Consider the following 22723-nt stretch of genomic DNA (forward strand, 5'->3'; position numbering starts at 1 on the left):
TAAAGTAGCATTTTTAACTTAACTTGATTTGAATCACAAGCCAGCAAGTTGGAAAAAAGCAAATTGAAATCATGACTCAGGAATGAAGGAATACACTCTTTCAGAAGTATATTATCCCAGGGCCCATGCAACAATCAAGTTTCTGTCAAAATGTCTTCCTATCATGCTTCTCAAGTCATATCCCTTTAGAAACAGAAGATGTTTATAAAATATTCATTGCTTTTCAGGGGGGAACATCTTTCATCAGATTAAGGGGTCTATGTGCCTGCAGCTATGTGTCTGGCATTATACTAGTTGTCCCAGATTTCTAGAGCATGTAATTCTCATCTTTCATGAGCTCAGAGATATTAAATAATATGGTCAAGGATGGACTCTAGTCAGGAACAGATAATGGCACCTGAGCCCAGGCGGGGAGGATCCAATGTCATGATCTTTCCAATAGAATGCAAAGACAGGGTCTGGAAAAAGGTCAGTTGGGCTACAGAAATGGAGAGAAGGTGAGGGGTGGCAGTACCATCCTCCCTCTGGCAGCTTTATACTTTTCTTATCATCTCTCTTGCACCAAAGTGCCCTCCTGCTCTCTGTCCCAGCTATTCCTCTGGTATTGACAGTGCCATTCAATCTCCCTGTCAATGTCTCTTTCTCTCTTCTGTAAGGGAAAAAGATAAGCACATTTTCAAAAAGAAGCACAAAGGGAGCTTATATATGTTAGTTGAATAATTATTAGAACTCCTAGGCTCTCTTTAAAGATTTGGATAAGAGCCCTACACATGGGACTGCAGATAGAAGAGTGGCTTGAAACCCTGTCTTCTGCAATGCCACTATTTGCATAACCAACAGGACACTGTGTCAGTTTTGGATGAAAGATTTTTCACAGAGAAGGTTAAGATGAGAACAAGGGATTATGGTATATTCTAATGAAGTGCTGGACCCAGTAATTCTGCATCAATGTAGTTGAATAATTGCCTGCTTGTGGGGGTTTAGATGATTTGCTCAATTATATATGCTTTGGAAAAAACTAGAGAGTGTATCAGTGGTGATTGCTATAAAGCAATGAGTGAGAAATCATTCATTAAAGCTGCACATTTTGATAGCTTCTGGCTCTCTGAAGTTTTCTGATTTGAAGCTCTAATCACTCCTGCTTATTCTCAACCATGAGTAAATTACTTGAGAAGCTTCAGACATGCTTTACTCATCATGAAAATGCTCCTTTTCCTCCCAAATAAAAGGAAAATAAAATATTACTTTCAACTGGTGATAAAAAGCTTTAAAATAAAACAACTTGTGCCTGAAACTAGTTTGGAGCTCTGTACTAAATAGGAGAAACTTGACAAAATAAAAGGAAACAAAAACTATCAAAGTCTTATGTTTGTACTAGCTTATAAATAATTAAAATATAGACTCCACATGTAGCCCACATCCAGGGATTCTAATGTAATATTTTGTTGCTGTCATATAAACAGAGTCTGAGTCAGCCAGGGTTAAATATCATGAATTAGAAAGTGTGTGTGTGATCATAAAGCATCATCACGACCACTATAATTATCAATACAGTTTAGTGAGTTTCATTTATTCTTATATCACCAGCGTTTCAGGTGCTGGTGGTGCAAGAATAAATAAGAGAGTGCATAACTCTAAAGAATTCACTTTCTCCATTTGGGAATACTTTCAGAATTGTGTACTATTTTGGAGAATAGGTGCTCCAATACGATTCAGAAGTTAAGGTTTGGTTTAGAAAAAGATGTCTCAACAATCATGGTTGAAGTGTGTAATCTTTATAATTCTTTACACAATTAAAACAATTATAGCCTTAAAGCACTTTCAAATAATGGAAATAAAAATAATTTTATGAGTAAAATTTCATTTGAACTTGAAAACATTTCAGAAATCAGATCAGCTATTTTGTTGTTGTTTGCCTTTTACAAAACTGAAGGCCACACAGTTCAAGTGATTTTACAAACTGAGCATCATCTGTTTATAAACCTGTTTATTCTATTTCTAAATGTTCATTCAAAAATTATTTATTTTGTGACTTCTAGATGCTCATCATCACCTATATATGAGGAAAGTAAGAAAAAAAAAAAACAACTCCATCCCCTCTTGGGGTATGCATTGCAATTGCAACAAAGTGATATTAATATTAGTGAACAGCCCTAAAGATGTGATATTAATAGGTTTATTTTCTGGAATTATATTTTCTATCATTTATGAATTTGATCCTCACATCCTGCACGTTTTGCGCTGTGTCATGTGGCTATACTTGGATAAAGAATCAGTAATCCTGGGTTCTTGTTTTGAGAGGTTTGGAGCCTCTTGCTTTTACTGAGAACACCAGGATCCCTACAAATAACACATGAACAACGCCACTAGTCAGGAGCTATCTCAAATTCCTGTCGTGAGGATCCAGGGAACAGAGATTTCTCAAAGCACTTTTTGACCAGTAAAGCATTGCATTTATTTACTGTGCATCCTCCTACTTCCTATGTTCTTAGCTCTTTAATCATAAGCTTCCTTTTTTTTGACCCTCTCTTTTTTTTCCTGCTTTTTCTTTCTTATCTAACCTAATGTCAGACAAGAACACAGAGATGCAATGGAGACTGATTACATCTCTCCCATGTTAGATTTGGCTTTATGGACATATATCAAATATCTGAAGTGTTGTGGGAATCACAGTTTTGGTTCCACATACTCCAGATTGATAATCTAGCCATTTAGATTTGGTAACCATTATGCATTATGCATCAGAACATAACACATCCCATTTTAGCATCTGCTTTATGACAGAAAAATGAAGGAGGTAGGGTGGAGAAGCATATCTATAGGAGGAAGGTGTGTTTTGAGAAAAAGCATATATATATATAGATAGATAGATATAGATATAGATATATAGATATATAGTTGTTGTTAAGTTCATATTACCTAGGTTATCCAAACAAAGGTGAAAATTTTTCACTAACCAGTGTTTGTTAGCTTTGATTCTTAGGATCAGGGGGTATTTGGATATATAACTTCTCTAAAGGCTCTGTGATTCTTAGTTGTTCTTCTACTGTGTCTCATTGGCAAAGGTTCATAAATCCTATCTTTTTTTTACATTTGATATCTTATCAGTTTTTATCAGTCATGTCCTAAGTTATGCTGGGGGTTTTGGAATTACCATTTGGTAAAATATTTCAGGGGTAAAGCTCTTAACAGGCTGCAATTTGATCTAAATGGAGACTAATGGATCAGGCAGAATAAATTCTCCCTAGAGATGGAATAGGCAAGACATTGCACTGGTTTGGTTTACAGGAGTCTTCCTGTGTCTCCAATATCTGCCAGAATGACAGGGCAGAGTAATCTATTTGACTTTGCATAGCTCTTCTTACTAACACATTTGCTTAAAGACAGACAAACATCTAACTGACTTAAGCCTCAGTCTCTTTCGGAACATACTTGAGAGAAGGGAACTATTTAATTCCCTGGCTGGAACCAATCAAAACGAGAAGCATAAACTGAATTAATACCTGCAGTCTCCTGGACAGCATGAAGGCTTGACTGGCACTGTCCAAACTTAGCTCTTTTCACACAGTCTGGCCGCATAGTGCAGCTTCGCTCCTAGATGGGACACGGTCCTCTCCAAGCAGGGATCCTTCCATAGTACCTTCCCATGCTGATCAGCCAGCATCAGAGTTCAGAACCCAAGGCATTCTCAGGGGCTGGATCATTTAAGGAGAACAAAGTATCAATTTGTACAAAAAAGCAAGCCACTGAGATGAGGGCTGGCAGTGGGGACTATTTCTGCAGCAAGAAGGCAGTTGACAGGGCTGTCTTCTCAGCAGGGAAACTGGAAAAGTGGCCACTAATTGCTCTGTTCGAATAAGTATCCCACAGTTGTGCATCCTGAATCTCCTTGCCAAGGTTTTTCTTGATGTCCCTCAGTAATTTTCCAGAGACTTTATTTCCAACTGGGAGATGCTGATTTGAACATGTCCCCACATTCTAGATGACACTGGAGAAAATTAACTGTCTTTACTTCTCATTTTTATTTTGAATAACCAGAATAGTACTACATTTTAAGACAAAAGTTTAATCTGCCCATGTTGGATTTTTTTTTTATTCTGAAGATTTTACATATAACATTATATGGAGCTCGTGCTGAGAAATGGTCAAACTATCTGGGGAGAAACAGCAATGTGTTTCATTTCCCTCTACATCTTTTGAAAAATAAACTGATAAGAATGAGAGTTTTTCAGTTATTAGTCCTCCCAAAGTTTCTTTCCCTAACACTTCATAAAATGCTGATAGAAAACAACTGTCTCCTTACACTATCCCCAGCAGCTAGTGTTTATAAAGTAAATTTTAAATAGAATGCTTCATAAGTTTGAATAGACCTCTTAAGAAAATAGTGAAAGGCATTGTCTCCACTTAACCAGTATATACACTGAATTCTCAGGAAAGAATCCTTACCCAGGTCTGCTTGAGCCATGACAACAATTAGCAGTAAATCTAGAGAGTTCTAAGTTCAGTGCTAGGTGCAAGGGATAATGAGATGATAGAAGTATGTCCCTGGCTCTTACAAAGCCAGAGCACAAGTGCAACAAGACAGGGTAAGGCATGATTAAGAGGTAGGCCAGGATGGACAGATGTCATCAAAAATAGTCATCTTTGTTCCTCATTCATCTAACATCTAAGTGATGTAGTCAAACAATTTAGGTTTGAGTACTAGCTAGGCAACTTACTTCTCCTTGCCCTTGGAAAAATTACCTAATCTATGTATACTGCAATTTTTCACCTTTTAAACAGGGATAGCAATAATAGCTACTTCATTTGGTCTTTGTTAGAGTTAAATTAATTAATACATATAAAATACTTAGAAGAGTGGTTAGTACACAGTAAGTGTTGAGCAAGTATCTGGCATACACAAATGTCACTAGCAACCGTGGATAGGTTTATAGTAAAAGATACAACCTAGTTACTGGTAATACCTAGACACCTATATACAATAGTAGTAGTGACATAGAGCTTTTGCACTGCAGTGTTAAACTGTATGATCCCCTTGTGGGTGGAAATGGCAAGCAAAGTACATGTGTAGACCCTCTGATCCAAACACTTAGCAATGATGGGTGACACGTCAAATGAGGAAGCCAATATAATGTAACTTCACTAAAGTAAGTAAAGTATGTTTTTACCAGACACTAAACAAACAAACAAAAACTGTAGTCTTTCTGTTCCCTGTATCTGCAACCATGCAGGCCTGGAGAGTTTAGGTCCTACAGGGTAAAGGAGAAAGGAAATTGTTCAATTTGCTTCAAGTCATGGTCAGAGATGGGAGTTTTCTGACTTCAGAGATAAGGCTAAAATAAAGAAACCAATATGTTCATAGCATTTATCAACTCAGCTTCAGCATCAGGAGCTAGACCCATGAGAGAGTGCAAAATAAAGATATTTTCAGCCATTTACAAACAAAGTTTTTCTACCCGTAGAAGTTCAAGAGGAGGGAAAAAACCCATGAAGGGTATATTTTAATATGAATAAAAGTAAACTCAATGGAAAGCATAAGAGCTGGAAATGGTGAGGAAAACTTAATTGACTTTTAATTATAATACATATGTAATTGTTTGTGATAAAAACAAAAACAAACAAAAAGCCCAGATGTCTTTAATGGTGAATTACATCAAACATTTAAGGAAAAAAATAATATCAAGCCATAAAATTCTTGCAGAATATAGAAGTAGGAATACTTCCAGGCTCATTTTATCATAACTACATTACACTCACAAAACCAGGACAAGTCTTTAAAAGGAAAGCAAATTACAAACTAACCATCCTCATAAGCATAGTTCCAAATTATTTTGATGAAAATTGTAAAATGAATCCAGCAATGTATAAAAGTTTAACACATCATGATCAAGTAGAATTTTTTCAGGAATGCAGGTTAGTTTAATGTTTAAAAAAACCAACTAAGGTAATTCACAATGTTAATAGAGTACTTGAAAGAAACATATCATTTCAACATATGAAGGAAATGCATTTGGCAAACTAGGAATAGAATGAAATCTGAAATTCTCTTATTATAAAGGACATCTACAATCAACATACCTATTACCACACTCAATGGCAAAAGAATAAATATTTTCTTTTTAAGATTGAGACTATGCAAGAATATAGAGTCACACAAATTTTATCCATCATGTATTGGAGAGCTTATACAGTGCATAGATACTAGGAAGTAGAAGTCACTGGGGCCTGTTTTAGTAACTGCCTACCACTGCAGCTAAAAGGCAAATACAATCACTTCAATGCATATGTTCAGAAGTCTTCAGAATGCTGTACTCACTTATGATTTACAAAGAACAAATGTTCTTACAGTCTGAAAATATAACGTGGGAGAGAAATGTCTTAAATCATCAAGGCATATATTAACCCAACTGCTACTTAATGGGGAAAATTTAAAAGCACTCTCAATAATTCAAAAATATAGGAAGTTTGACTTTCCTTATTATTTCTATTTAACATTCGCTAAATGGACAATAGAATAAGTAAAAGAAATCACAGCTATATAAGTTAGGGGAAAAAAATTAAAAGCCCTTTCCGTTTTTAGAATGTATGATTATCTACATATGTTCAGACATTTACTTCATAATGAAAATGTAACATGCAGACAAAAACTTAGTGTGTGTAGATATCAGTATGAAGAAATTAGAAAATACATTCATAATATAACAGCATATAAGAATATATGTAAAACTTCTAAGAGAGAAGAAGAACTATTCATGAAGTAAAGAATTGACTGAATGGACTGATATACCATGCTCATGGATGGGAACACTGACGTTAAGATAACAATTCTTTCTAAATTATTCTATTAATTGAATATGGTTTGAATCCAAATCACATTTAAATACAACTGAATCAATGTAGCACTAAATTTAAACAGAAGAGCAAGGGGTCACAAATAGCAAGACTATTGAAAAAGAACAATTGAAATCACTTGTTCTACCAGTTATTAGGTCTAATTTAAAACTAAAATAATTAAGAGAAATTAGTTGAAGTCAGAGAAAATGGAGGTTACAACATAGACTAACTGCACTAAATACAGAAATAATAAATTAAAGTAAAATATATTAAAAATAGATTTGTGACATAAATAATACTATAAATCAGTGATTAAAAAAGACTTTAATATATAGTGTTTAAATAGTTCATTATTTATATGCAGAAAAGTAAAATTGACTCTTTACTTCATTTATAACTCAGGTATACTGAAGATATAATGTCAAAAGTAAAATTCTAAAATGTTAGGAAAAAAATCTGTAAATTAAAGTTATTACCAGAGTATACAGAAAGGATTCTTAGATTAAGTTCCAAAAAAAAGCACGAAACATACAAGATTAAAAATTTGATGTTGTGAAAGATGAAATTTGTACAAAATAAAGAAAAGGGTAAAAGCAAGCCAGCATAGACTTCCATGAAATACTTGTAATGTATTAATGATAAATGGATTTTTATGATTTTTAATGCTGAAAATTCATAAAAACTCAAGTATCTGTATGAAAGAATAAGCATTCTCTTATAAAAAAGGATAAAGAGGAGTAAATTTAAAGGACTAATAGATATAAAAAAGCAATCAGTCATCCTTTTGATCAAAAAATACAATATAAAGCAAATATTAGTTACTATTTTTATCCCTTCCCTTTGACCAAAAATTATTATTTTAAAAAAGTGGGACAATACTAATGTTTTGGGGTATGTGAAACTATCCACTCTTATTAGGATAATCAACTGTGCCAGTCTGCCAAGATGCCTCTGCTAACACTGAGGAAGTTCCAGGCAAATCAGAGCCAGATAGTCACGGCAATGGGACTATTGGTATAACAACTCTAAAGGGCAATATTGCATTACTTAGCATTTCATGTGGTATTTTACTTGCAAAAGCAAAATCTAATAATAACATAAAACATTCATCCAAGAGAGAATAAATAAACTGTGGTGTATTTATGCAATGAAATACAATAGAATGCAAATAAAACAAACTAGAATACTGGTTCTCATACTTTGGCATGTATCAGAATCATCTATTGGGCACCTATGATAAAGAATTCAGAGACTCAGGCTTGTTGCAATAGAAAGAGACTTAGACTTTTTAATTTTATTATGCATTAAAGTATGAGAACAACTGAATGAGAGATATATCTATTAGCAAAGATAAAGTTCCACACCTAATAGGCAGGAGTAGCAAGTTGCAGAGTGTGACATAAAGTACAATTTAATTTAAACTTTTCTCCAACACAAGACTATATTATGTTTAGGAATATGTAAATATATATTACATATTAAAATATGCATGAGAATGATAAACAGTAAATTCATGTTTGGGATTACCTTGGTAGAGGGTAATAGAATCAGAAGGTTTTTTCTCCCAGGGTGCTTTAACTGTGTCTCAGTTATCATATATTTTCTAAAACAATGAAACTGTAGTAAACATAAATAAGATTCAATTTAGTGAGAAAATGAATATTTGTATATTTTAGATATTTCACAAAATAATTTTAAGAATATAAGACTATGTATATGTTATGACTCCTATTTTGTGAAAACATATTCAATAATTTATATGGTTACAGAAGGAATGGCATGGCCATAGATTTTAATTATCTACAGCTACATTTATGTATATTAATTACTGAAAAATCTCCTTGGGCTGTGATTAGTCAGGGTGATATAATTAGAGGTGATTTTTATTACTTTCTGTTTTATACACACACACACATGCACACATATATAAATATATATATATTAATCAGGGATACCATTAACAATAGGTTAATAGCATATTATTAACTAGAGTTTGCAGGTACACTTTTCAAATTGGTTTAAGCGACTATAAATGACTTATTTGGCTATTTCTTGCTTTGTTGTATATAGTATGATAAATACTGATGATAGAATATACTAGTTTTTATATTTGTGCTTCATAAATAGACCATCATTAAATGCACGCTATAAACGTACATTATCTTCACACATGAAAGATTGTGAAAATTCTGACTTTTAAATTATCATTTGTCTTTGATTAGTATTCTTCTAACCTGTAGGAAGGGGCAAATTGACCCATATATACTGACTTTCATCATCTGTTATACAGCACATTGGACAGTGTTCAACCAATGGGCTTATTTGTAAATTAAGTGAAACAGATTATGTCCTAAAACTACTTCATCTATTCTGGCTTTAGAAGAGTTTCCTAACAAATGTCACCACTTAGAGAAAAGCTGACAGAAAGAGTTGCAAATTAGGCTTTGCACAGTCCATTGGAGTAATATGGCTACAGTGTGGTGTGCACACCTTAGAAAGTTGCAACAAAGACAAAAAAGCCCTCATAAATTATTCAGAAAGGTCATTTTAGATGAATTTTTGTAGGGTGATATAAAAGAATGCTTTCTTTCAACTGTCAGTTTGATATGAATTGAAGTTTCAATAATAGGGAGCTGTATAATTTGCTGCAATTTACACTGTTTTTAATCCTTTAAAACTGTCAATAAGCATAAAAATTATATTATAGCAATTTGATGGTCAAAGCAGGAAAATTGTTAACAATATCAGAGAGAGAGAGGAAGTCTATGTCTGATTCATTTTTGGTTTAACTTGAATTTGGGATGGTTTGCTTGATTGTTCTGCAGACATCAAGGTTTACCTATATATGAATATTTATGACATCTCACCTAGCTTAGGTCCTGGGCTTTTGTAAAAGAGAAATTTTAGCCTAGTTACAAAGAAGCAGGGGTGGAAGAGCAAAACAAAATTTAGAAAAATGAAGAAATAAAAGCCCTTAGAAATAGTTTTGTGATCAAAATTTCTTATTTCACCTCTCACCCACTTTAATTCTTAAAGGGGACAGAGAGCAGAGAGGATTTCCAATCCATTCATAGAACAATGTTTCTAAGCAAATAACCTGAAAGGAATTCTGAAAGAAATTTGTAGGTAATGGTGCTACATAATGAAGAAGAGAGCAAAATTAGGTCTTTTAGAATTTACTAATGAATTGCTTAAGGTCCTGGATGAACTCCATGAAAAGGAACATTATGTTAAAGATACAGAAATACATGCTTGAATAATAATGCTTCTAAGGTATTAGCACCAAAACTTTATCTAAGCTTTCATTTAATCTTAAAATTAAACAGAAAAATAAGACTAGTTATTAAATTCAATGCAACACTGCCAATAGTTGATGTGATACTTTTTCCAAAGAACTTCCCAGTAAAGTAGGGTTACTGGATCCAAAGGATGGAATCTGAAGTTATGAAGTCTGCTTGTGGTTGGGAAAGTTATACGTAGAAAAAAACCTGGAATTTAAAGACCAGAGTGTCCTGGAGGCCACACGTGGATTAAGAATAGTCTGGAATTGAAGGGAGGTGTCCTGATTGATTTTTGCAAACAATCTTTTTATATCCATATATAGTCCATTATTTGGGTAAATGTTTCCTGAATCTCTTCGACATGCCAGATAATTCCAGCACTTTAGATATTTCTAGTAACATGGGGCATGCATGCTTACATCCGTAAGCAGTTGTATCTGACTCTTGCAACCCCATGGGGCCTACAGCCCACCAGGTTCCTCTGTCCATTGGATTTTTCAGGCAAGAATACTGGAATGTGATGCCATTTCCTTCTCCAGGGGATATTCCTGATCTAAGGATTGAATCCACATCTCCTATATCTCCTGCTTGGCAGGCAAGTTCTTTACCACTGAACTACCTGGGAAGCCCCAATTAAAGATAAGTCCAAGTTAATATCTATATTGCCTTCTTTAGTTTGGCAGAAGTGTCAGCTGGAAGGAATCACAAAAACCTCATAGGAAATCTGGATTTGGTAAGAGTATCAGGGCTGGAGTTATACTCAAATACCATATGGAAATCTTCTCAATGGCAACAAAGAAAGTGCACTTCTTCCTATACTCTGTCTTAACTGTGTAGTCTAATAAATCTATGTGTGTGTCAAGAGTTAAAACTGCCTGTCATTTCCCTAGACTCATCTATAAATAAATGTAAGTTGTTTCAGTTCAACAATTTAGGCTGAATTGCTTCACCTTTTAATGGGCTTGAGTCACAGTTTCTTTTACTAGTGGTATTAGATTTACAGTCCTTTTCAAATGCATGTATCTTAAAATGTTTTGACCTTAATTAGTAACACAAGGATGGAGATCTGAACTGAATGAAGAAGACTCTGATGTTAAATGGAGTTTTTCACTGGTGTTTAAACTATACCTAAGTTAAAATTAACTCCTTAGGGAGATGAGCTGCCCTAATAGACTCTTCAGTTCAGTTCAGTTCAGTCGCTCAGTCGTGTCCGAATCTTTGCGACCCCATGAATTGCAGCACTCCAGGCCTCCCTGTCCATCACCAACTCCCGGAGTTCACTCAGACTCATGTCCATGGAGTCAGTGATGCCATCCAGCCATCTCATCCTCTGTCGGCCCCTTCTCCTCCTGCCCCCAATCCCTCCCAGTATCAGAGTCTTTTCCAATGAGTCAACTCTTCGCATGAGGTGGCCAAAGTACTGGAGCTTCAGCTTCAGCATCATTCCCTCCAAAGAAATCCCAGGGCTGATCTCCTTCAGAATGGACTGGTTGGATCTCCTTGCAGTCCAAGGGACTCGCAAGAGTCTTCTCCAACACTACAGTTCAAAAGCATCAATTCTTTAGGTGCTCAGCCTTCTTCACAGTCCAACTCTCGTATCCATACATGACCACAGGAAAACCATAGCCTTGACTAGACAAACCTTGGTTGGCAAAGTAATGTCTTTGCTTTTGAATGTGCTATCTAGGTTGGTCATAACTTTCCTTCCAAGGAATAAGTGTCTTTTAATTTCATGGCTGCAGTCAGCATCTGCAGTGATTTTGGAGCCCAGAAAAATAAAGTCTGACACTGTTTCCACTGTTTCCCCATCTATTTCTCATGAAGTGATGGGACCAGATGCCATGATCTTCGTTTTCTGAATGTTGAGCTTTAAGCCAATTTTTTCACTCTCCTCTTTCACTTTCATCAAAAGGCTTTTTAGTTCCTCTTCACTTTCTGCCATAAGGGTGGTGTCATCTGCATATCTGAGGTTATTGATATTTCTTCCAGCAATCTTGATTCCAACTTGTGTTTCTTGCAGTCCAGCATTTCTCTGGATGTACTCTGCATATAAGTTAAATAAGCAGGGTGATAAAATATAGCCTTGATGTACTCCTTTTCCTATTTGGAACCAGTCGTTGTTCCATGTCCAGTTCTAACTGTTGCTTCCTGATCTGCATATAGGTTTCTTAAGAGGCAGGTCAGGTGGTCTGGTATTCCCATTTCTTTCAGAATTTTCCACAGTTTATTGTGATCCACATAGTCAAAGGCTTTGGCATAGTCAATAAAGCAGACATAGATGTTTTTCTGGAACTCTCTTGCTTTTTCCATGATCCAGTGGATGTTGGCTCTTAGAGCTAATAGACTCTTAGAGCTAATCAATTAATCTGTAAGTAGCATGAGAACAATGGTTTTCAACAATTGCTGCACATTACAGTCACCATGCAAGTGTTTTAACTTCTGACTTTGAGCTCCACTACAGAGCATTTAAATCAGGATGTCCGTAAGTGGACCCTATGCATCAGTGCATCTACAGGGATTCTAACACTCCACCCATATTAAGAATCACTGTTAAGGAACAGTATTTTTAAATATGTGTTCTTCATATCCTCTACATCAATATCATCTGGGATGCTGGTGCCAACTGAATATCTGAACCAAATTTGGGTGCTCAGGAATGATGTCACTAAGATGATGAAAATAGGAAGCCCTGGTTAGAGATTCCCTTATGGAAAAGAGACTTTTTTAAGGTGGACCAAAGTACCTTAGTGAGAACCCCCAAAACCAGTTAAGAAATTGTAGCATCCAAAGCAATACAAAATCAAGAATAACTGCATCAAAGTGGATAAGAAAGTTCATTGATTGTATAGACCTTCCACTAGCCGTTACTGTGGCATAATCATAAGAAAGTTCCCAAAACATGGCTACTCTCTTAGGAATAAAAGAAAACAGTGGAATGTTCATACACTATTTTGGCATTTTGAGGGACTGCCCAAGGATCTGTTTTCTATCTTGCTTGATTTGGAAAACTAAAGGAAACTTAGTTTGAAATGCTGAGCTGGATGAAGCACAAGCTGGAATCAAGATTGCAGGGTATCAATAACCTCAGATACGAAGATGACACCACCATTATGGCAGAAAGTGAAGAGGAATTAAAGAGCCTCTTAATGAACGTGAAAGAGGAGAGTGAAAAAGCTGGCTTAAAATTCAACATTCAAAAAACTAAGATCATGGTATCCCGTCCCATCACTTCATGCCAAATAGATGGGGAAACAATGGAAACAGTGACAGACTTTATTTTCTTGGGCTCCAAAATCACTGCAGATGGTGACTGCAGCCATGAAATTAAAAGACACTTGCTCCTTGGAAGAAAAGCTATGACAAACCTAGAAAACATATTAGAAAGCAGTGACATTACTTTGCTGGCATAGGTCCATATAGTCAAAGCTGTGGTTTTTCCAGTATGGATGTGAGAGTTGGACTATAAAGAAGGCTGAATGCCAAATTATTGATGCTTTTGAACTGTGGTCCTGGAGAAGACTCTTGAGAGTCTCTTGGACTGAAAGGAGATCAAACCAGTCAATTCTAAAGGAAATCAATCCTGAATATTCATTGGAAGGACTGATGCTAAAGCAGAAGCTCCAATACTTTGGCCACCTGATGCAAAGATCTTATTCATTTCACTCACTGGAAAAGACCCTGATGCTGGGAAAGATTGAAGGCAAGAGGACAAGGGGATTACAGATGACATGATGGCTGGATGGCATCACTGATGAATGGACATGAGTTAGAGCAAACTACGGGAGATGGTGAAGGACAGCGAAGCCTGACCTGCTGCAGTCCACAGGGCAGCAAACAGTCAGACACAACGAGCAACTGAACAATAACAACAAAGGAAACCTGCATAGTTTGAGTGCCTAGGGGCTACTGAGAACAAAATTGAGCACAGTGGATTAATGAGGCACCAGAAGAGACTGTATAAGTGCAGAAAGATGCTGGGGAGAACAAAAGATCATGAACTCCTGAAAAATAAATGACAGAATAATTTAGCTGGGGAATTATACACATGAGCTCAGAGAAGGCATATTCCTAAAAAAGATTTAAAAGGCCCCCAGGATTTCTAGGTGGGATGATTGGTAAAAAGTCTCTCCTGGTACAAAATCAGTAAAGAATGGCTGCTGCTGCTGCTAAGTTGCTTCAGCCATGTCCGACTCTGTGCAACCCCATAGATGGCAGCCCACCAGGTTCCCCCGTCCCTGGGATTCTCCAGGCAAGAACACTGGAGTGGGTTGCCCTTTCCTTCTCCAATGCATGAAAGTGAAAAGTGGAAGTGAAGTCACTCAGTCGTATCGGACTCTTCGAGATCCCATGGACTGCAGCCTACCAGGCTCCTCCATCCATGGGATTTTCCAGGCAAGAGTACTAGAGTGGGGTGCCATCGCCTTCTCCAAAAGAATGGCAGAGGTATCTATTGTTCAAGTACCTAACTTTCAACAAATGATAGCAAGGCATACAGAGAAACAGGAAAATATGGCCCAAACAAAGGAAGAAAATGAATCTCCAGAAACTAACACTGAAGATTCATATATCTATACATCTCCTAATACAGAATTCAATGTTACATTTTTAAAAGCTGCTCAGTGAACTAAGACAACACAAACAGACAACAAAATTAAAATAGGAAAACTATACAAGAATAAAATGAGAATATCAAAAAGAATATAGAAACTATATATATATATATATATATATAAATATATAATAACAAACCAAAGTTTAGAGCTAAAGAATATGATAACTGAATTGAAAAATCTGCTAGAAGTTCAAATCAGACTTGATCAAAGAAAAGAAAGAAGTAGCAAACTTGAAGAGACATTATTTAAAATTACTGAGGTAGATGAAAAAAAGAATTAAGAATGAAGAGAAGTGAAGAGAGCCACAAGGGATTTATAAGATACCAAGAAGTAACCAATATACAGGAGTCTCAGGAAGAGAGAAAGAGAAAAGTGCAGAGTGCCTATTTAAAGAAATAATGGCCAAAAATGACCCAAATTTGAGGAAGAAAGTATGTATAAAATTTTAAATATCTCAATAAGTTCCAACTAGGAAAAACCTAAAGAAGCCCACACTGGGACATGTTACGATCAAATCATTATAACGAGAGACTCTTGAAATCAGCAGAAAAAAGTAATTCAGCAGAAAAAAGTGATTAGTCACATGTAAGAGATAAGGATGAGATTATCAGTGCATTTCTCAACATAAACCTTGCAGGCTGCAAGGAAGAGAAATGATATATTCAAAGAAATAAAAAAGTAAAAATAAAACTTGCCAACCAAAAATATTATATCTGGCAAAGCTGTCCTTCAAAGATAATGACAAACTCAAGACTTCTTCACATAAACAAAAGCTGAGAGTTCATCACCAACAGAGGAGTCCTGTAAGAAATGAAAAAGGGAGTCCTTCAAGTTGCAACAGTATTATGCTAAACACCAACAGAAAAAGAATAAGAAAATAAAGACTCTGGTACAGAAAATATAGAGACAAATATATAGAGAGGAAACTCAACTAAAATCAGAAATTGAAGGAGACATTATAACTGCTACCACAGAAATAAAAATTATAAGCATACTTATGAACAATTATACAACAATAAATTGGATAAAAATTTTAAAATACTAGAAACATAAAATTTACTGAGACAGAATCATGAAAAAATTAAAAACCTATAAACAAATAAACCTATAAACAAATCTATAGCCTATATGGAGACTGAACTGGTAATCAAAAAACATTCCAGTAAAAAAAAGCCCAGGACCAATTCACTTCACTAGATAACTGTAACACACACTTAAAAAATTAACACAGTTTATTCTTAAATTATTCCAAAAACCAGAAGAGTAGAAAACACCTTCAAATTTATTTTATGAGACCAGCATAACTCTGATACCAAAGATAGACAAAAGAAAAGTAGGGACCGATATCCCTGATGAACATGGATTCAAAAATCCTCAACAATACACTAGCAAGACAAATTTCACAGCACACTGAGGAATTATACACCCTGCCCAAATGAGGTTTATTCCTGGATTGCAAGGATGGTTAAATACACAAAAATTCAATGTAATACACCACATTAATACATCACAAAATGAAGAACAAACTACATGACCATCTCAAGTGTTGCAGGAAAAGCAACTGAAAAGATGCAACATGCCTTTTAACATAAAAACAAAAGTGAAGCCAAGACATAAAACAAAAGCAATAACAGTAACCCCTGAAAACTGTTAAGGCTACTCTTCAGTTTATAATGCATAAAGAAGAGATATCATTTACAGCCTGCCCACACACACACCATCCAAATGTAGAGTATTCCTATGAAATCTTTCCTAAGTGTAAATTGAAGCAATTACTTTGGAGCACATTTTGCTAATAATGCATAAAATAAATGGAGATAAAATACAGATGCTTACAGACACAGTTCAGAGATATAGCAGCTTGATGCTGAGATGCTGGGTGTGGTTCCCAAGGAAGGAGCTTGGTAGTGTTAGTCTCCAAGCCTGGGGTGCCTGCTGCCACTATAATGGCTCACTACAAAACAAATGTCAAAACCTAACCTGTTTTAACTTTTTTCCCCTTTTTTCACACAAAAAATTTTTTTCTTCAAATTTCTTTCAGTTAGCAAAAACAGATACTACTGTATGTCTCTCAAAAAAGTCAAGTATCAGAAAGCAAATTTTTGAAAAGTGAGAGTATCTATATGCCCCCAAGTTTCCACGTATCAAATGTGGGGAAGGATATCTGTCTTCTTTTGGGTATCACCTGAAGACTGAGCATTGCATACAGGTAGATAAATTATCTTGATTTGCTCATGAAACATGATGGGTTAAAGAATCCACTGCCAATGCAGAAGACACAAGAGTCCGGGTTTGATCCCTGGGTCTGGAAGATCCCCTGGAGGAGTATATGGCAATCCATATCCTCATTCTTGTATATCAAGTATTCTTGCCTGGGAAATCTCATGGACAGAGAAGCCTGGAAGGCTATAGTCCATGGGGTCCCAAAAGAGTCGGACACGACTGAGCATGCATGATGGATTGAACTCTATTGCTGAAAGGGGAACATATTGCTATCTCCACTACAACCACCTTTAATGGGAAAGATGCTTCTACCAAAGCAATTTTATGGGTAAAGAAATATAACATGTCATTCACTTCTAGCCTCTTTTGCTTTTGATACTGGGATCTAGTCTGTTCTCCCATTACAAAGATCTATACAATGTGTGTTTATACTGAAGGAGTAAAGAAAGCACAGAAATAAAAGAGACTCTACCCATCACAAAGCAGAAGCAGTGAAAGATCATTTGAAAAACTAAGCTAGGGATAATATATCAAACCTGTGATTTGTTGAGCTTTGCCACTGTGGTTCAAACCACAATATGTTTGGCATGTGTAAAAATCACTCTCAGATTACTCAAGACATTTCTCTTCCTTTCCCTTGCCCCCAGTGACATTGGGCCTGAAAAATCTTTATTTTTACTTTCTAATTGATCAGCTGTATTTTATTTTCTGAAGATCCCCATGTCAAATTCAAGAGAATGAAATGCCAGTGCCACTGCAAATGGAGGAATAAATGCATAACTTGGACATTTTTATAATAATCACATTAGACAAAAACCGCATTCCAGGGAGTTTTTAATGGGTCTAATAGAGGCCCAGAGACTCAGGGGAACAGAAGGCTATAGGCCAAAGAATTTCAACCACCCAAGAAGAAAACTAATGGCCCATTAAAGCACACCCTGGAGTGCTTTATCATTGTCATTAGAATTAGAATATACATCTTTGTTTTAAAATAGAATGCTGCTTTGATGACATTTAACATGTTGCCTGTCTTTTCCTCCATTGACTATCATTGACTTAAAAAGTCAAGCATAAATTAAGACGCAACAGAAGCAAATTAAACCTTTGATTTCACAAACTAGAGGCATTATAAAAATTATTTTACAGGGCTATGAAATTATGCCATAATACAATTATTTTACAAAAGAATTTGGAGAGTAGGTGTTTGGGTTGTGGATGAGAGCACAGTGTTCAATCCTAAAAATACTATGCCTGGAATAACTTTCTGTTGATTGACTTCAGATGTTTAAATTTATACATATTCCAGTATCTGTGAATTCCTTTTTATTAGGAATGCTTTAGAATTTAAAATGATCCACAGAACTTGTGTGTTGGTAAAATATATGTGAAAATCACAAACTGGTAACAGGTTTTGAAGAAACTTTTGCTTGGAAACTTATTTTTAAAGAAAATTTTTGTTCCGTTTTCATGAACCTTTGTTGATGAAAAACCAGTCTTTGCCTTGAATGAATAACCTTTGAAAAACAATGGTCCATCCCATTGCACCTAATAACCATAGGATCCCTCTGAATCAAATAAGTTTCAATACTGCTGCTTCTACTTATTAGTATAAACACAGATTTCATGATAGTCTAGAGACAAGATCTCATCATCAACTCATATTTAATCATATTTCATGTTGATAAAAAGCTCAGAAGACTATTAAAAAAATGACTCCTGAAAAAGATACTTCAAAAATGAGGCTAAAGTAATATTGAAAACTGATAATCTTGGATGGGGGTTCAAATGTCATTATATGATTTTATATTTAACTATAATGAAGTGATGAAAGTAAAAGAAGAGAGTGAAAAAGTTGGCTTAAAGCTCAACATTCAGAAAACGAAGATCATGGCATCCCATCCCATCACTTCATGGGAAATAGATGGGGAAACAGTGGAAACAGTGTCAGACTTTATTTTCTGGGGCTCCAAAATCACTGCAGAGGGTGATTGCAGCCATGGAATTAAAAGACACTTACTCCTTGGAAGGAAAATTATGACCAACCTAGATAGCATATCAAAAGCAGAGACATTACTTTGCCAACAAAGGTCCGTCTAGTCAAGGCTATGGTTTTCCCAGGGGTCATGTATGGATACGAGAGTTGGACTGTGAAGAAAGCCTAACGCCAAAGAATTGATGCTTTTGAACTGTGGTGTTGGAGAAGACTCTTGCGAGTCCCTTGGACTGCAAGGAGATCCAACCAGTCCATTCTAAAGGAAATAAGTCCTGGGTATTCATTGGAAGGACTAATGCTAAAGCTGAAACTCCAGTACTTTGGCCACCTCATGCGAAGAGTTGACTCACTGGAAAAGACCCTGATGCTGGGAGGGATTGGGGGCAGGAGGAGAAGGGGATGACAGAGGATGAGATGGCTGGATGGCATCACCGACTCGATGGACATGAGTTTGAGTGAACTCCGGGAGTTGGTGATGGACAGGGAGGCCTGGTGTGCTACGATTCATGGGGTCGCAAAGAATCGGACACAACTGAGAGACTGAACTGATAATGAAGTGAAAATGAAAGTTGTTCAGTCGTGTCTGACTCTTTGCGACCCTATGGACTATACAGTCCATGGAATTCTCCAGGCTGGAATACAGGAGTGGGTAGCCTTTCCCTTCTTCAGGGGATCTTCCCAACCCAGGGATCAAACCCAGGTCTCCTGCATTGCAGGCAGATTCTTTACCAGCTGAGCCACAAGGGAAGCCCAAGAATACTGGAGTGGGTAGCCTATCCCTTCTCCAGGGGATCTTCTGGACTCAGGAATCGAACCGGGGTCTCCTGCATTGTAGACGGAGTCTTTACCAACTGAGCTATCAGGAAAGCCATTATATAATCTGTGACCAATTGCTAGACATATCATCCAGAAGAAATGCCTCAAAATGCAACAATAGAAAATGAGTGTGACTAAAAATTAAACTCTTAATAATGTGTATATTAATTAGCCAATCTTAATAGAAAGAATACTGACGATTAAATAGGTAACCTTGTGTATGATATAGGATAAATCTTACATTTGAGTATCAATGTTGAAACAGAGCAGGATCATATGTCCTTTGCTCCCTATATTCTCAGCCTGTCTTTTGTCTGCAGGAAAGCTTTATTTTAGCCAAAGAACAAGTTTAATCAGAAAAGTTAGAAAATGCAGAAACAAAGAAAGACAGTCAGAGGAGACCAAATAATACTTGCTTAGTCATTAAGCAAAATCAAGGACCTTTAGTTCCTCCTCAAGGGCTATAGATAATATTCTGAGCCATATCCTGTGAGCTGTCTTATATTTGATAGATACTGAAACTTCTACCAGGTGGAAGAAGTTAACTACACACAGACCAAACTGTAGCCATGACTTAAGCTGCCACAATTTGGAGAACTGGCCTCAAAGAAATGAAAAGAAACTGAACTTGGAAGTGACTATTAGCTGTATTTAAGTAATCAAAATGATGCTGGTCAGACCACAGATGACCAATTTCAAGATGACTGTCTGAGCTGACTGTGCTGTTTCTGCATGTAGGCCCCTCCCTCAGCCTATAAAACCTCTTTTCCACAGGTTGTTAGGTTGAGGAGGATGGTCAGGCCTTGGAGAGAGATTTGCTCTCCCCCATTCCAGTTGTCAACATCCAAAATAAAGCCAACTTTCCTTTCCATCAACCTTGTCTCTTTATTGGCTTTTGAGTGGCAAGCAGCCAAACCTCACTTTCAGTTTCAGTGTATTTTCGCTCTATTCATGGCCTCCACTGGTTCTTACTGGGCAATATATGTATATGTATGCATGAATGTATGTATGTGTGTGTTTAAATCATTAAAAACAAAATATAATCTCTGACCAATGGGAGGTCAACCTCACACACTTGCACATAGACCTGATAGCCAGAATCCGCATGCTTTAAGCTCAAACATACACACTCCTCAGGAAAATGTTGCTGTGAGCTATGTGTGTTGATCGGTTATATATCCTCCAGGTATCAATGTTTACAGCATATACATATCAAATGCATTTTCTCTTTCATACAATACTCAACAACTAGAACTCTCTAGCCATAAATATATACTTGGAAAAGGAAGAAAAATAAAGAAAGATCACCTAACTGCTTAGTAGAAACAGTTCAACATTCTCCTGCTATGTTCTTTTCAAAGCAACATGTCCTAAGTCAGACTGTGCTTCCACATTACATATTTCCTGGAATATTTTGTTAAATCAAATTCTTAATTTATTCATATATGGGTCCTCTGGATGACAAAGTAATTTCAGTTTGTGTTACAAATCCCAGATATGGATAGGGTAGCTTTGAAGAATATGAAAAGGTGAAATTGACAGAATAAGAAAGAAAAAAGAAACTTTGCAACTATAGCTAATATAAAAACATGGGTGATTGACAGTTCCAAGTAACCTTTCCTGATCTTTGAACAGCACCAAATACTGAGATTTTCCTTAGGCAAGTTGGTCCTCTTAAAACAATTGCACTTTTAAGTCTAGATTTAATACACACATTTACATTATAAAAATGTGGTCCAATAGTCAAATAAAGATGAATGGCCATTAAAAAAGAGAATTTTGGAGAAGTAGTGCATAATAACATTTTCAACCTATAAATTAATCTCATTCATATTTCTAGACATTGTTAACTGTGCCAAGAGCTAATTTTGTTCAGTAAATTTGAATTTTACTTTACCTCAACTCAGGAGAAGAAATGGAGGGGAAAAAAAACCTTTTATTCGTATTTTTTTAGATATTTGTGTGTTTGAATAGTTTTTCTTTGGCAATAATCTGAAGTTTATGCAAATAAATTAGTGAGGAAAGGAAAAATTGGTAAGCTTATAATACAGATATATTACTAATATAAATATGCTTCATGTAGCTCTCAGTTGATAATTAAACTTTTAGTAGGTATAAGTAATGGAATTTGTTTGGTATACAAATTGTAACTAAACCCATTTGTTATTTTTGTTTATGTCAAATGACTTATAAGAATGCAATTAAATGCGGGCTCTCAAATGCATTCCCTTATAATCGGCAATTTGACATTATTAATTGTCCTCATGCATAAGAAGAGACTGACTGCTCTTTAACATCAATTTCATAAATTTTTAGAATATAAAGAACAGCATAACAAAATCTCTTCCTGCTTGATAAATTTTGATAATGTCCTTCTACTCTTCATGATATATGGGTGCAGAAAACAGGCAATGGGGGAATAGCACAGTGATTAGAAGAATCTGTGCAAGCCTAAACTGATATTTCAAAGTCAATGGCACCCCACTCCAGTAATTTTGCCTAGAAAATCCCATGGATGGGGGAGCCTGGTGGGCTGCAGTCCATGGGGTCGCTGGAGTCAGACACGACTGAGCGACTTCACTTTCACTTTTCACTTTCATGCAATGGAGAAGGAAATGGCAACCCACTCCAGTGTTCTTGTCTGGAGAATCCCAGGGACGGGGGAGCCTGGTGGGCTGCCGTCTCTGGGGTCGCACAGAGTCGGACACGACTGAAGCGACGCAGCAGCAATGTCATGGTCATCAGTGTAAGGAGTGAGAGTGGAACAAGCCCTAAGATCAGTTGCCATTAGGTATCTGGTGATTGGTGTCCACTTGGAAAATGACTAAATGTTTGGCAAAACTAACACAGTGTTTCAGGTTTAAAAATAAATAAAATTAAAAAAAAAAAGAATTTTCAAGACTGGTGAAATGGCAACAGTATTAAATTTGGAATGCAAGGACACTAATGCTATTTTCAAATCT

Source organism: Bubalus bubalis, chromosome 18 (assembly GCF_019923935.1).
Source record: "Bubalus bubalis isolate 160015118507 breed Murrah chromosome 18, NDDB_SH_1, whole genome shotgun sequence".
Lineage (NCBI taxonomy): Eukaryota > Metazoa > Chordata > Mammalia > Artiodactyla > Bovidae > Bubalus > Bubalus bubalis.